Here is a 13,860-nt window from a genome sequence, read left to right as displayed (position 1 = left end):
ACTGTTGTTGGTTACTTCTCGGTAAGGTTTTTGCTTCATACTTTGCTTTGTGAAGGAATTGTTACTTTCCCATAAGAATCTTTATGATGTATTGCTGTTCTATGTGTAATCATGATGCCCTAATGTCCGTATTATGTTTTATCGACACCTTCGTCCCTAAACATGTGGACATGTTTATGGAACTTGGTTTTCGCTTGAGGACAAGCGAGGTCTAAGCTTGGGGGAGTTGATACGTCCATTTTGCATCATGCTTTCATGTTGATATTTATCGCTTTATGGGCTGTTATATTACTTTGTGGTACCATATTTATGCCTTTTCTCTCTTATTTTGCAAGGTTTATTTGAAGAGGGAGAATTCACGCAGCTGGAATTCTAGACTGGAAAAGAAGCAAATCTGAGTCCTCTATTCTGCACAGCTCCAAATGCCATGAAAATTTACGTGGATTTTTTTGGGATTATATAAAAAAATACTGGGCGAAAGAAGTACCACACGGGAGCTACCAGGGCGCCACAAGCATGGTAGCCGCCACCCCCTGGTGGCGGCTACAGGGCTTGTGGGCTCCCTGACGGCCCACTGGCCCCCTCTTTTGCTATATGAATGGTTTCATTCCAGAAAAAATCAATCGGGAGTTTTTCGTGGTTTCGCCGCCGCCACGAGGCGGAACTTGAGCAGATCCAATCTAGAGCTCCGGCAGGACGATCCTGCTGGGGAAACTTCCCTCCCGAAGGGGGGAATCGTCGTCATCGTCATCACCAACACTCCTCTCATCGGAGGGGAGGCATCTTCATCAACATCTTCATCAGCACCATCTCCTCTCCAATCCCTAGTTCATCTCTTGTAACCAATCTCTGTCTCGCGACTCCGATTGGTACTTGTAAGGTTGCTAGTAGTGTTGATTACTCTTTGTAGTTGATGCTAGTTGGATTACTTGGTGGAAGAGTTTATGTTCAGATCCTTGATGCTATTCATTACACCTCTGATCATGATTATGATTATGCTTTGTGAGTAGTTACTTTTGTTCCTGAGGACATGGGATAAGTCATGCTAATAATAGTCATGTGAATTTGGTATTCGTTCGGTATTTTGATATGTTGTATGTTGTCTTTTCCTCTAGTGGTGTTATGTGAACGTCGACTACATAACACTTCACCATATTTGGGCCTAGAGGAAGGCATTGGGGAGTAGTAAGTAGATGCTGGGTTGCTGGAGTGACAGAAGCTTAAACCCCAGTCTATGCGTTGCTTCGTAAGGGGCTGATTTGGATCCACTAGTTTAATGCTATGGTTAGACATTGTCTTAATTCTTCTTTCGTAGTTGCGGATGCTTGCGAGAGGGGTTAATCATAAGTGGGATGCTTGTCCAAGTAAGGGCAGTACCCAAGCGCCGGTCCACCCACATATCAAACTATCAAAGTAACGAACGCGAATCACATGAACATGACGGAACTAGCATGAAAGAAACTCTCGTGTGTCCTCGGGAGCGTTTTTCCTCCTATAAGACTTTGTCCAGGCTTGTCCCTTGCTACAAAAGGGATTGGGCCACTTGCTGCACCATTGCTACTACTTGTTACTTGTTACTTTTCGCTTGCTACATTTCACCTCACTACACCATCACTTGTTACCTCTACTTTCAGTGCTTGCAGTTATTACCTTGCTGAAAACCGTTTATCACAGCCTTCTGCTCCTCGTTGGGTTCGACACTCTTACTTATCGAAAGGACAACGATTGATCCCCTATACTTGTGGGTCATCACTCCTCTTTGTGCTTAGCAAGGGCCTGTTCGAGATCTTCAGAAGTGAAATATCTCCCTTCATCCATGGATGAAGCTCCTCCTTCAAGAGGAGGAGCAGGCAGCGGGTTCCCAACCTTATCCATCTTGCTCTAGGGCGGTTAAGCCACTAAATTAGAGCACAAGGCTCTTATACCAATTGAAAGGATCGAGATGGACCTCGAGGGGGGGTGAATAGGTATAATTAAAAAAATTAATAGTTTCTTAGCAATTCTAGGCAATAACGTGGAATATGAAGGTGAGCCTAACAATTGCAAAGATGGTAGTCGTGCTACGCATACTGAACAAGACAGCAATTAATTAAAGAGTTAAGCACAAGTAATATAAGAAATATCACAAAGACAAATAACCACAAGTAGAGAGTTAGGGTTAGGGATAACTGCAACTCCGAGAGACGAGGATGTATGCCGATGTTCACTTCCTTGGAGGGAAGCTACGTCACCGTTTAGAGAGGTGGATGTTACCACGAAGGCACACCAACGCCACAAAGGCTCACCCTATTCTTTCTTTGAGACAACACCACGAAGGCGATTCTCAACCACCACTGGTAGACCTTGAGGTGGTCTCCAAACCCTCCCAAACTTTCTGCGGGTAATCACAATGAACGATTCCTCGCCGGAGTACTCCTACCGCCTAGGAGTCTCCAACCTCCAAGAGTAATAAGATGCACGATGAAAACAAAGGGGGAATCAATTTTTGCTTTGGTGAATGTGTAGAGCAGGCACTCCTCCTTCACTCCTCAAAAGATCAAGAGCTTTGGTTGGATAAGGAAGGATAACTTCAAGAAATAGATGTCTGAAAATGGTGGAGAGAGAAAAATGGAGTAGCTTCCTGTGCCTCGGAAGAAGAAGGCAATTCATAGGTGGGGAAGAAATCCAGCCGTTGGGGGCCAGATTTCTACCAACCCCGGAAGTTCCGGGTGGATTGGAGGTTCCGGACCCCCGAGGTTCCGGCCAGGTTCCGGGCAGGTTCCGGCCTACACATAGTGATTGCACCATGGTTGGAGTGCCCCGGGAGCAGACATGATGGGGACGGAAGATCGAGTGCCCGGAAGTTTCGGCCACCCCAAAAGTTCCGGCAAGGTTTCGTCCTAAAGAGAAACATTGCGGGGAAGCTGCCAATTTCTCTGGTTGGCGTGGAAGCTCCTCGGACCTTGTGGTCCCCGGAAGTTCCCTGGACCTTCTGGTCCCCGAAAGTTCCGGCCATCCCGAAAGTTCCGGCCTAGATAGAGTCCTTGCACTGTCAATTTTGACAGGTTTGAGAAATGGTTTTGCTAGAACTTATTTTTATGAAGAATTGATTCCTAGATAATTTTCACAATGCATCCCCTCTTAATAGTGCGGTTTCCCTAAGGACTCAAGAAAGAAAGGAAAACTTTCATGGCACTCTGTCTTTATCCTTTTTCCGAGTAGAGGGGAAATAACCATCCATGCTTCTCTTTACTTTTGTCGGAGCTTTTTACACTAGAGCATGTGGTTAGAAATACAAATGAAATTGTCATAGATGTAGAAAATAATTAAGGGCAATGATGCACTTTCACCAGGGACATGGACGATGAGCTCGACGACATCAAGGAAGAGGGGGAGGAAGAACAGGCACATGTCGAACCGGTACCAGCGCCGAAAGCGAGAAAGAAGAAACAAGCGTCGAACGCCAAGCCAGCAGAACCCTGAGTCAAGTGGACGTCCAAGGAAGACGAGTGCCTTGCTGGAGCGTGGAAGACCGTCAGCATCGACCCGATCACCGGCGCGAATCAGAACATCGACACGTATTGGGGGAGAATCAAGACGGCGTTTGATGAACACAAGCTGGTCGACCCCGACTTCACCAACATCACATGGACCACGGCGACAAGGCCATGGCGAACTACTCAGCAATGATCTAGATGGCCTGCAACAAGTGGCATGGGATTGTTGAGGAGGTCACTGCTCTCCCTGAAAGTGGCGCCAACGTCGAGTGTCACGTATGGACATAGTTCCCTAGCTCTAGTTTGTCATGTCGTCGTGTACTTTGCCATCACGTTTTGTGTGCAGCTATGCAGATGGTTCTTACGTTCAGCATGTATCGCCAAGACAACATCGACCAAGAGTTCAAGTTCCTTCATGTGTTCTCTAGGATCGAGTCATGCGAGAAGTGGAGGGAAGTTAGGCTTGCTCTCGCCAAGTCCAAGGAGACCTACAATCCGAACACGCCTGCCCTGGCTGCGGCAGGCGGGCTCCCCGATGGCACAAAAAATCCAAGGTGGTGAGGGATGCGATGCCTGCTGCCGAACGGCTACAATTTTCGATCAAGCAATGCATCGCCGACGCCAAGAACAATGCCGCCAAGAGCGAGGAGAAATCCGACGCGCGGTGATCGACGTTGATGACGAAGCAAGACGTCTAATACGTCCCAAGCGTATCTATAATTTATGTTTGTTCCATGATCTTTTGGGTGACATTGTTATATGTTTTGCTACACTTTCATACCTTTCTACACATATTTGGACTAACCTACTAACTCAGTGCACCCAGTGCGAGTTTCTGTAATTTACATGTTGTTGCTATGCTTGGTTTGCTGGGATCCGATGGATTATGAGATTATGTTCAGATTGTGATGAGTTATATATTTGGTTCTCCTTTTATATTATGTCCTTTAGTAATTCATGCATGTTCTTCATTTCTTTTTATTGCTTTAGCCAAGTAGTAGATTGTGACTCCAAGAGGGAGCGTTATGCATGATTGTGGGTTCATGCTCCCTGATGTCTAGCTTGAGTGACAGAAACATGAGACTAGGGGATGTGTTGTTGCCACCAGGGAGAAAATAACGGTGCTTGTGACCCCGGTTGCAAGTATTGTTTACCTTACGCAAAGTTCATTAATGCAGTTGTCCGTTGCTTTGAGTTTACACTTTGGATGGGGCTCGCAACTTAATACCAGCAAGATGTTCTGGATAGATATGTCAAGGTGATGATTAGAGAGTAGATGCCGATGGATAAATGTCTACTTGTCTTGGCGTACTACCAATTACTTTTGAGCCTCTAACTTTCTAGTAGCATGATTAGCATTGCGGTGCGTTTATAATTATGTCAATTGCCGAGCTGTAATTTGTTTACCCACCATAGTTGTTTATCGTCTTTTGGGAGAGAGATGTCACTAGTGAACATCATGGGACTCTCGTTCATATTACCACCATTGTTTACACCTCCACCATTTATTTTTTTTATTTACTTTTCCGTTGCAATCACTATCGCTATTCCCGCTTGTGTTTTGATCCTTTGCAAACTACAAGGCCGGAGAGATTGACAACCTCTCTGAACTCATTGGGAGCAAAGTTATTTGTTGTGTGTGCAGGTCCACGTCTTCTGCTAGCGTCAGAGCAGCGGACACCTACTTGTTGATCCTCGGAGTCCTCCTGGTTCGATAAACCTTACAGTCCCCGTGTAAGGGAAATCTGCTGCTGACTACATCTCCACCTTTCACTTGGGGTAACCAACGAGGGGCGAGAAGTGTATCCATCAACTCGTCATCAAGCAAATTTCTAGCGCCGTTGCCGGGGACTCCAGTCTTCAAGATAGGGGAGTTGCACAGTATCTTTTACCTTTGCTTTTTAGTCTTGTCAGTTTGCTTTCTAGATTTTCTTTAGAGTCTTATACCAAAAACCACAAAAAATTAGTTGCTTTGTTCTTGCTTGTTGTTGCTACTATGGGTTCCACTGAGAACACCAAGTTGTGTGACTTCACTAGTCACAACAACAATGACTTTATCGGCACTCCTATTGCTGCTCCCGCCACTGGGGCGACTTCCTATGAGATTAAACCTGCTTTACTGAACCTTGTTATGAAAGATCAATTCTCCGGTGCTGGAGATACTGCTGCTTTGCACTTAAATAGTTTTGTTGAGATTTGTGATATGCAAAAGTACAAAGAAGTAGATGGTGATATTGTTAAACTTAAGCTTTTTCCTTTCTCCTTGAGAGGAGGAGCTAAAGTGTGGCTTCAATCTTTGCCTAGGAATAGCATAGATTCTTGGGATAAGTGCAAAGATGTTTTTATTGGGAAGTATTACCTGCCTGCTAAGATTATCCACTTAAGAAGTAACATTATGAATTTTAGGCAGCTGGATAATGAACATGTTTGCCAAGCGTGCGTACGTATGAAATCTCTTGTTAAGAATTGCCCTACACATGGTTTGACTATTTGGATGGTTATCCAAACTTTCTATGCAGGATTGAACTTTACCTCGCGGAATCTGTTGGACTCGGCCGCGGGAGGAACCTTTATGTCAACTACACTTGGTGCTGCCACGAAACTATTGGACGAGATGATGACAAATTATTATCAATGGCACACCGAGAGAGCTCCAATAGGTAGGAAGGTAAACTCTGTTGAGGAGATCTCCTCCCTTAATAATAAGGTTGGCATGATCATGACTTTACTTACTAAGCAAGCTCCTATTGATCCTCATGATGTTCCTTTAAATTCTTTGGTTGCTCAAGAAAGAGAGCAAGTTGATGTTAATTTTATCTCTAGGAACAACTTTAATAATAATGCTTATAGAAGTAATTTTGGTAGTAATACTAGACCATTCCCATCCAACAACTATGGGAATAACAACACCTATAGTTACACTCCTAATGATAGAAGAATGCCTAGTTATGAAAAACTTTTAGAGATAGAGAAGGCTACAAAGAATTATATGCACACCTAATATGAACAAAACAAGGCCTTCTCTAGACAATTAGATGAGCATTCTTATATTTTGCAAAACATTGGAAGACAACTTGAGAGCCTGAATAGTGAGATTTCCAATCTCCAGACTAGACTCACCACCACGGAGATCCAAGTTTCCAATATGTCTCACACACATGCCACTTTGGTAAATAAAATGGCGGCCAAACCCGAAGTGGTTGTATCTCAAGAAGAGGAAGATAGGATTAAGTGCCTTCCTACACACACTACCCTTGCTACTATACAAGTTGTTGAGGATCTCAAAACTATTAGCACCCATCACATCCCTAGTCCCAATGGGCCTATTAATGGTGATGCTAATACCTCAACTTTAGGACAAGAAGGTCCTTTAAACTTAGAGACTACCAAAAGAATGAGCTTAAATGACATCACCGCCACTTTAATTAATGGTAGTATTCTTGATTTTGATAATTGTAGTCTTTCCGAAGTTATCACTTTTTTGCAAAGAATGGCTAAATACCCCACACTAGTACACTCAATATTGCCTTCACCGAGCATATTGGCAATGCTCTTATCAAAGCTAGGGAGGAGAAGCTCAAGCTAGAGACTTTTATTCCTAGAAAACTAGAAGATGGTTGGGATCCTATGGTCAAGATTAAATTGAGTAATTTCTCTTGCTTTGCTTTATGTGATGTTGGAGCTAGTGCCTCCGTTATGCCCAAAAGAATGTATGATATGCTTGATTTGAAACCTTATGATCAATATTCTTTTGGTGTTCATCTTGTTGATTCTTCCATAAAGAAACCTTTAGGGAGAATTGATGATGTTCTTATTGTTGTCAATGATAATTATGTTCCCGTTGATTTTCTTATTATGGACATTGAGTGTGATCCCTCATGTCCAATTATTTTGGGACGTCCTTTTCTCCGCACCGTTGGTGCTAGCATTGACATGAAAGAAGGGACCATTAGATTCCAATTTACCCTTAAAAAGGGAATGGAACACTTTCCTCTAAAGAATATTAAGTTACCTTATGAGTCCGTTACTCGGGCAAGTTACTATTTTGGAGTTGATAATACTTGATCTTTTTGCATCATGCCTAGCTCACAAGCATAAAAGAATGCGCTTGTTGGGAGGCAACCCAATCTGTTTTTTACTTTCATTTTTAGTGGTCTTGATGCTTGTTACTAATGTAGCAACATCATTGTATCTTTATTTTCAAGCTTTGTGCCAAATTTTAGCCTCCGATTGCAAGAAAGTTCAAAAGTTGTGACATGCTGTCCAGAAACAGATTCTGTCTGCTTGACGAAAAAATTCGCCAAAAATCACTAGATCTGAATTTTGATCCGATTTTTTGAAATTATGCTCTATATAATTGTCTTTCTGATGCATGTTCTGAGTTTTTTTGATTTGAGTTGTAGAAGTGCCCCAAAAAATTATTTACTACCTGCTGTTCTGTTTTCCCAGATTCTGCCCTGTTTGCGTTTTCATTGTTTTGCAAATCTTAAGCTTGCTTTTTCTTTGCAAAAACCTTTTGGAATTCTTGAGAAACAGTAGATCTTCATGAAAATATTTATTTCTAGTAGAGAATAAATTATTTTATTATGGGCACTAACCACTCTAATCAGCTTATGATGAGTTTCGTATGAAGGGAGTTTTCAAGTATGCGATGGAAGATGATGAAAGAAGATCGAGGAGTGTCAAGCGCTCAAGCTTGGGGATGCCCCCATGCACCCAAAGAAATATTCAAGGAGACTCAAGCGTCTAATCTTGGGGATGCCCCCGTGCATCCCCTTCTCCATGAACAATCATCAGTTCGTCCTTCTCCATGCTATATTTTTATCACTTCATATGTTATGTGTTATGCTTGGAGCGTCCCGCTTTTTACTTTTTAGTTTGTTTTAGTTTTGCTTGTTGTTCATAACAAGTCGGAACCTGGCCTTCTTTGTTTGGGGGAGAAACACACTCCAATCCACCCTAGAACACAACATAGGATTTCATCCTTATCTTTTTGTGTGTTCTTTATCTTTTCATAGCTACTGTAATGCTTAGCTCTTAGTTTTCATGCTTTATCTTTTTAAGAGCTTTTATTTAGTTTTCTTTTGAAACTCTCTTAAGTTATCATGCTTATCTTGTTTAGAGAGTTGGCTTGTTGAACTGAGTTGTGTGTCTTGCATGGGTAGGTAATTGAGGTTGCTATTTAAGTATAGTAGTAACTTGCAATAGTTTTGAGGTATTGTTTTGAGTAATGTTTGGACTATTGATGCCAAGAGCTTGAGCCTATTAGTGATAGGAGTCGTATTTTGGGAAATCCGTGTGTATTTTCAAAAACTAAAAAAAATAGTTGAGAACTCTAGCTACTAGATGGATCGCTAACCTCTGGAGGGTTAGAATATATAGAGTACCCTCACGTTATCATGGGTCGAGGATGCGCAAGGATAACCAAACCCCCAAACACTCCTACTCGGGGTACTTGTCTCTTTGTTAATCTCCTGACTAGATAGAGAGTTACCGATAATAAGTGCATGAGTTCTTCGGACTAATGCGAGTATTCGATTGTTGGCACTTCCACCATCCATATTGTGCTAGCCTCTTCGGTACCGTGCATTGTCCTTTATCATATTGAGAGTTGGTGCAAACTTCGCCGGTGCATCCAAACCCTTGGCATGATACGCTCTGTCATCATGAGCCTCATTGTATCTTTCCTCAAAACAGCCACCATACCTACCTATTAAGGCATTTCCATAGCCTTTCAGAGATACATTGCCATGTAACATCCACCATCTCATGACTTGATCTTCATGTCATACATGTTTTTGCTTGATCGAGGAGCCGCATGCTAGTTGGGCCTTGCCCTTATTATTGCTACATGACGCGCTAGTTTCATTGCATATCCCGCTACACTAGCACAGGCATACATTTGCATACATCATGATAGTTTTCATTTGTCTTTATGTTGAGTACTTCTTATAAAGTGTGAATGTCTTCTTTTTATTCTTGTAGAATATAGAGTGTTGCCCTTAAGTGAGGAAAAGGTCCCAAAGAGGACAAATTTAAAGATCCCAAAAGACGACACATGAAAAGACCCAAAGAGGACAAATGAGAGATAAATAGAAAGAGCCAAAGAGGCCACAAAAATAAAAAAAAGAAATAAAAAGAGAGAAGGGGGCAACACTACTATTCCTTTTGAAAGATCCACACTCGTACTCCATTGTTATATTTGTACTCCATAGAGATTATCATTCATGCATAACTATGTGGGGACCCTTACACTGTAGAACTTGGCTTGTATATTCCAATGATGAGCCTCCTAAAATGAGATGTAGGTCTTCATGAGCAAGCAAGTTGGATGCACCCCCACTAGTTCCATTGTAGAGCTTACCTTAGCTCATATGTGCATCGGTTGCATGGCAATCCCTACTCCTCACATCATATCTATCATTTGGCTTTCTCTTGCCTATGGTTGTCCTCATTGATGTGAGCCTTTCACACCTTTTTGTCTTTCTTCCCCATCGTTATTCTCTTTGCCATCTTAAGTTCCAACATATCTTGCTTGTGCTCATCCATTGCATGAATGCTCAAAGTTGAAAGGGAGATGATCATTTTGACTTGTGCCTGACTAGTGGTGTGGGGATGAGTCAAAGTAAGATTTCGAAGGAGACCAAGTGTGAAGTTTTAGTACATTGAGTTCTCAATTAAACTTTATAATATTTTTTATGATCTAAACCCATCTCCCACTTCTTGCATGCAAACACCAATTGGAGACATTCGAGTCACGGGCAGCGAGAGCTCTTGCACCTTTATGTTCTTACTTTGCTAATTTCAATACTAAATATAGACTCTTGCTTGTTATTGTCTTGACCTGAATTGCATATCTTACTTGCTTTACTTTGAAGTTCTTATATGTGTGTTAGCATGTCACCACAGAAATTATTTGTGTTATCATTTACCTACTCGAGGACGAGCAGGAATTAAGCTTGGGGATGTTGATACGTCCCAAAGTATCTATAATTTATGTTTGTTCCACGATCTTTTGGGTGACATTGTTATATGTTTTGCTATCAGCAACCTCTTTGCCGTCTGCTTTGTGCCAGCTGACGGCAAAGAGGATCTTTGCCATGCGTCAGCAGACGGCAAAGGCATGGCAGATGGCAAATTTCTCAATTCCAGTAGTGACTTTCATACATTTTTACACATATTTGGACTAACCTACTAACTCAGTGCACCCAGTGCCAGTTTCTGTCTGCTGATGTCTTTTTTGCAGGGACTTTTACCCCAATTTACAGAGCCCCAAAAGTCCCGAGAAAAAAAAAAAAAATCAGTGTGACGGAAGCTTCACTAGGCACCAAGGTGGGCCAGAGGGGAGCCAGGCCCTACCCAGGCGGCCTCCCTGCGCGGCCCACCTCCCGGTCGCGCCACCAGGTCACCTAGGTGGGTCCCACATCCTATGGTGCCCTCCTTCGGCCTATATTTACCTCTCCGATAGAAAACCCTTGGAGGAGATCCAGAATCGCGAATTTCTCCACTGTTCCGCCGCCGTAGCGTTTCCGAGATCGGGAGCGCCAGAAGACCTCTTCCCGGCACCCTACCGGAGGGAGGATTGACCTCCGGGAGCTTCTCCACCACCATGGATGCTTCCCGGACGTGTCGTGAGTAGTCCTCCTTGGACCATGAGTCCATGACCAGTAGCTATGTGATGTATTCTCTCCAATCTTGTGCTTCAATGCTTAACCCTTGTGAGTTGCCCTACATGATCAAGGCATCTATGTAATTTACCTGCCATTACTATGCCTGGTTTGCTGGGATCCGATGGATTATGAGATTATGTTTAGATTGTGATGAATTATATATTTGGTTCTCCTTTTATATTATGTTCTTGAGTAATTCATGCATGTTCTCCGTTACTTTTTATTGCTTTGGCTAAGTAGTAGATTGTGACTCCAAGAGGGAGCGTTATGCATGATTGTGGGTTCATGCCCCCTGATGTCTAGCTTGAGTGACGGAAACATGAGACTAGGGGATGTGCGGTTGCCACCAGGGAGAAAACAACGGTGCTTGTGACCACGGTTGCAAGGATTGTTTACCTTACACAAAGTTCGTTAATGCAGTTGTCTGTTGCTTTGAGTTTACACTTTGGGTGGGTCTCGCAACTTAATACCAGCGAGATGTTCTGGATAGATATCTCAAGGTGGATGATTAGAGAGTAGATGCTGATGGATAAACGGTCTACTTGTCTTGGCGTACTGCCCATTACTTTTGAGCCTCTAACTTTCTAGCAGCATGATTAGCATTGCGGTGCGTTTATAATTCTGTCAATTGTCGAGCTGTAATTTGTTTACCCAGCATAATTGTTTATTGTCTTTTGGGAGAGAGACGTCACTAGTGAACATCATGGGACTCTGGTCCATATTACCACCATTGTTTACACCTCCACCATTTACTGTTTTTATTTACTTTTTCGTTGCAATCACTATCACTATTCCCGCTTGTGTTTTGATCTTTTGCAAACTACAAGGCCGGAGAGATTGACAACCTCTTTGAACTCGGTGGGAGCAAAGTTATTTGTTGTGTGTGCAGGTCCACGTCTTCTGCTGGCGTGAGAGCAGCGGACACCTACTTGTTGATCCTCGAAGTCCTCCTGGTTCGACAAACCTTATAGTTCCCGTGTAAGGGAAATTTGCTGCTGACTACATCTCCACCTTCCACTTGGGGTAACCAACAAGGGGCGAGAAGTATATCCATCAACTCGTCATCAACATCAAGCTCGACCATCTCAGGACCAACGTCGTCGCGAAGAAGAGGAACACCGACGTGACGTTATTGATGAGGGCAGACATGTCGACGATGGCCGAGCAGGTGAAGGCGTGGTACCTCGCGGAATGCGGCCTCATCTTAAACCAGATGCTCGTGTCGGCGTCGACCACAATGGTGACCACGACGGCAACACCAACGACGACGCCTAGTTCGATCACAAAAACCACGCTAATGACGAGCCCGACTACGCCGACGACGAGCCCGACCCCTGCCAATCCCGCGACAGAGGAGCCGCCCTACGCCGAGCCGGCCGTTTTATTCGTTCCATGTCTACTATCCCTTCCTTTTGATTGTCGAACTATTGAGTGTGTTTGATCGTCGAACTATGGCATGTTGATCGCCTCACTTGTGGCATGATGACCGCTGAACTAGTGACGTCTTTTTAACCACGTGTAAGACAAGTTTGAATTAGTTGGCGTTTGGGAATTGAAACCCGGAGGCGCGACTCGAAATTCGTTCGCCCCCAAGGCAAAAAGAACGCCGACGCAAACGCCAAAAAGGACTCGCCGGATGCGTTGGGGGGCGAAACGACTAGAGTTGCTCTTATTAGCAAGACTAGCAAAAGGGCCCATGCGTTGCAACGGGAGAAAGAAATACCACACGCTCTTAATTTATAAAAAATGGTCTATAATCTGAGAATTTGTAGTTACGACACAAATAAAGATGGTCTTATCCTACAAAAATGCAGTTCAAAATTTCAAAGGTCTTCTATTTTAACACGGCTTGCATGTAGATTTAATACGTACAAAGAATCAGTCAAGTGACCTTCAGTTTCATCTCTAATCCTGATTTTGTTGACGTGTTCATCACCAACCCGGATGAGTACCGGTATGAAAGAAAGACGAATAATGACTTATTTATTAAGATTGCACCCTAGATAGTATTTTTATTAAACGTTTAACAGATAAAATAATATCATATTTAAATTCTACATATTTTTCTAATCAAATTCCATATATAATATGCTAAATTTGAAGTTACGGTTTAAAAGATATGAGTATTTTAAAAAACATTTAATATATACTACAAGTTTAATGTCATAAACAGTAAGGGCTTTTTTGTAAAATCACCTCGATGGGTTTTCCAACGAAAACGATAGCCTCTTTATTATTATAGGTAAAGAAGTATACGTGGGCATTTTCCGGGCTGGGCCAAAAGAATCCTGGTGCTAAAAAATTCAGGATCGAGCCCGGCCCGGCCCAACCGTCGGGTCAGAATTTTGGGCCCAAGCCTGGCCCGAGATAGAAAACGGCCGACTGGGCCTAATCGGCCCGGCCCGACCGCGGCTTAATTTTATTTTTTGATAGGCCCAAACCCAACCTGACATGACCATCGGGTTCAACTTTTTGGACCAAATCTGACCCGATGAGACAAATAGGCCTGGCCCGGCCCGGGATTTTTGGACCGGGCCGGTCGGGCTGGGCTGCCCATGGCTAGGTATAGCAGGAAGGGGAGATCCACACCGTCCGTCCGCCCCTCCCGCCACCCTACCTAACCACGACCGGTGGCCTCGTTCCTTTCGTTTTTCTCCCCGGAGGAGCGGCGCGGCCTCCGCCAGACGTCAGACGTGCCCATCCGTGCTCTGTCT

The sequence above is a fragment of the Hordeum vulgare genome, chromosome 4H, assembly GCF_904849725.1.
Source record: "Hordeum vulgare subsp. vulgare chromosome 4H, MorexV3_pseudomolecules_assembly, whole genome shotgun sequence".
In the NCBI taxonomy this organism is placed as follows: domain Eukaryota; kingdom Viridiplantae; phylum Streptophyta; class Magnoliopsida; order Poales; family Poaceae; genus Hordeum; species Hordeum vulgare.
The sequence above is the reverse complement of the archived record's forward strand: the minus strand, read 5'-3'. Positions refer to the sequence as shown.